The 3,535-nt window shown below is 42.1% G+C and overlaps 1 long non-coding RNA gene across 1 annotated transcript; it reads left to right on the plus strand.

Annotated features, from left to right (window-relative positions):
- The first annotated feature begins 1,006 nt into the window (after positions 1–1,006).
- Positions 1,007–1,848, plus strand: LOC127372069 (uncharacterized). Its single transcript, XR_007886524.1, has 2 exons — positions 1,007–1,127; positions 1,208–1,848. It is a non-coding gene; the product is annotated as an uncharacterized LOC127372069 (long non-coding RNA).
- The last annotated feature ends 1,687 nt before the right edge of the window (positions 1,849–3,535 follow it).

Genomic DNA, 3,535 nt, shown 5'->3' on the forward strand with positions numbered 1-3,535 from the left:
CACCACTGTACTGGCAGCACACTAACCTCCTGTGACCCCCCCCTCCCCACTCAGTGCCACCGGACCTTGGGCCATAAACTGAATACTGCTGGATTTACATACTCCAGAAATTATAACAGACATTTATAAACAACATAATGAAGCAACAATAAAGTATTACTAGTTGTTATTATTATTATTATTGTGCTGCCTGTCTTGGCCAGTACTCTCTTGTAAAAGAGATTTTTAATCTCAATGAGACTTCTCCTGGTTAAATAAAGGTTAAAAAAAATATATATATATATATATATATTGTTATTGTTGTTGTTGTTGCTATTATTTTTATTATTATTATTATTATTATTATTATTATTATTCTGTCTGACTTTAAGGTTAAGAGATTAAAAAGCTTCCGAGTGGCGGAGCTGCAGGAATATTCTCATGTTTATAACAGTCAGTTGAGGATTGAACCACAAACTGGAACCAACAACAACAACAACAATAACAACAATAATAATAATAAATAAACCAACAATAATAGAATAATATACAGCTTCACCTGTCTCACACACCTGCTAATAAAGTGCACACACACAAATATATGTAGCAAAATGCTAACTAACTAGCTTCAGCCACCTACGTAGTGTTTAGCTAACATTAACTTAAAGGTCCAGTGTCTAGCAGTGTAATTGCAGATCCTCGCTTCACCCTCCTAAAGTGTAAACTACAGTGGCTGTGAAGGGCCCAACCAGTGTGTATAAAGCTGCAGTGTGTTTGTGTTGTCCACTATATCCTACCGTATATATTCTGCTGTTACTGCTGCTAATAATACCGTCCTTCCTGCTTCCAGGAGACATATTAGGGCTGCAGATAGACAGCTGCAGATAGACAGCTGCAGAGGTCGGGTTACGGATGAGCAGGACGACAGAAGAGATGTAAAAATAAACAGGGAGGGAGCGCAGAGTGGGAGTAACAAAGGGAGGGAGAGCGGGTGAGGCTGGTGCGGAGCTGATAACGGGGAGGGAGAGCAGGGAGATAGAGGGGAGACGTCTAAAGGAGCGAGCTCCAAGAAACAAAAGGGCCGCCGCGACTCAGAGCGGCAGACGGAGGAAATAAGTTCTGTCCACAGAGTCTTATCAGCAGAGAGAGTGAGGAAGTTATTTTAACCAGCGCTTTGTTTCACATTCAGATTCCTCTTGTTGGGTTTAATAAGCTTTACCTTCTCCAGCAGGTTTCACAGCGCGTACCGTCAGAGAGATACACCTGCTCTTAACAACACCTGCGCCGTGAAACAGGAAGCTCCTTATAGTGTCCAGTGCTACCTCAGAGCGCTGGCTGCACAGCTGCACGGGGCCAGTCTGACAGGGAATCCGGTACGGAGCTGGTTTTCTTGCCGGGTTTGGCTCCTGGCGTCCCGGGGCTGAGTCAGTTGGGTTAGCTCTGCGTCTGACTGAGCTAACAGCAGTTAGCGGTTGGCTACGGATCAATCTGTCCATCAGGAAACTGTAAATGACCTCGGTACTGTAACGGTATTCCCTGTCGGTACTGTAACGGTATTCCCTGTCGGTCTCTGAGGCCTCGGTACTGTAACGGTATTCCCTGTCGGTACTGTAACGGTATTCCCTGTCGGTACTGTAACGGTATTCCCTGTCTGTACTGTAACGGTATTCCCTGTTGGTACTGTAACTGTATTCCCTGTCGGTACTGTAACTGTATTCCCTGTCTGTACTGTAACGGTATTCTCTGTTGGTACTGTAACGGTGTTCCCTGTCGGTACTGTAACGGTATTCTCTGTCGGTCCACAGAAATGAACATATCTCTCCAGCCTGAGACACAAATAATAAATAACACGTATAAAACCATAAACAACCTGTTGAACTGCCTCTCCGGACGCTCCGGACGCTCCTGGCCTGCTGAAGGCTGTCGGTGCTGATTACTGTTGGTCAGTCGGGTTGTGGCGGTACCGACGTCTCCAACCCGGCACACTGCGCTCAGACACTAAACAGCCTCGTCTCTTTCAGATAGGTTTACATTTTAAAAAGAAACCAGGAGGAAGAAGGAGGCTATGACTATGACTCAATACAACAAATTTATGAGAATAGAGCTCTCCATTTATTTTTTTTTTTTTTTCTGAGAAAACCTCTGTTACATATCTGTTAAACAGACTATAACATTATATATAGATATATATATATATATATACTATATGATCTTTTTTTTTCCCTTTTTTTCTATAAAAAAAAACTTGCTATTTTAGGATATAGCTATCTAACTAATACCAACAAAAAAAATATCTTTTTCTTCTCTCTAACAGGCTGAATGTTTCTACATTTTGCAGAATCAGAGTGAATTTCTGCAGAAAACATTTGAAGGCCGATACACATCATTTAGAAAATTGTTGACAATTGTTAGTCAGACTTCTAAATCTACTACATCTCAATCAGATGTTAACATTTAAGCTCTAAACTGTTCTCAGACCTGCATTCACTCATTAGCAGCAGCTTTTAAATCACCTTATTGAAATATGTATTTTACACAGTTTCTGGATCAGTGAGTTCTCAGTAAAGTCTCTCTTTACTTTATTTACCCAACGTGGAGCGATCACCTGGTACAGCCACAGATAGAGTGTGTGTGTGTGTGTGTGTGTGTGTGTGTGTGTGTGTGTGGGTGGGTGGCGTCGACGCTGAACGGCATGCTGGGAATGTTTACATAGACATACCACAGCTCATGTGGTAGTTTACAGGAGAAAGCACACATTTATAAACCTGCTGAACCTTCGCCACTGTTTCACATACAAACACTCTGACCTGTAGCGTTGCAGCGAGAGCGGCTATCGATGAGCCGTCTGCGGCGCTCGGTGGGATCATCCACCAGCCTGCCAGCGGGATACACACTACACTTTACATCCCACCTGTCAGAAAGCATTTACAAACAAACTCTGTATTGACTCTTAGACCCTTTGTCTCCTTCAGGCGGAGCCAGCGGAGGAAGGTTTGCCGATATTCAGTGAGCTCTTTAAATGGCTGCACTGTACTCTCTCTGCCTTTATTCAATCCAACCCTTTTACCTCCGTTTTACTGTATTTCAGGGTTTTAAACAGCAGTGAACCTGCTGAAAGCAGGACATTGACTTTCTGATAACAGTAGAAAAAAGCATTTGTTATTTACTTTGGGTAAACAGTAAAGCTGCAGTTCCTCTAACGGCCACTAGAGGCTCCAGCAGTGAGTCAGACTCCATATTAAAACATGTTTACAGCTAATTTTAATCTCTACAGCTAATTTACCCGTTCATAAAAACTGTACAACTCACCTGTTTTAATTATATTCAAACTAAATTTCTTTGTGTTTTTATATTAAAACCCAATCACTGTCTTCCTGTGAAACTAAATGTGACGCGTGTTTACGTCAGCATGAACTGATTTCAACCAATAACATCCTGACATTCACCCGTCAATCAATCTTCAACTGTTAGTGACACAGAGCGAAGATTCATCAGATTACCATACAAACACACAGCTGTATCAGTGATTTGGGTGAAACTGGATCATATTTTATAT

Source organism: Dicentrarchus labrax, unplaced genomic scaffold, assembly GCF_905237075.1.
Source record: "Dicentrarchus labrax unplaced genomic scaffold, dlabrax2021, whole genome shotgun sequence".
Classification (NCBI taxonomy): Eukaryota; Metazoa; Chordata; class Actinopteri; family Moronidae; genus Dicentrarchus; species Dicentrarchus labrax.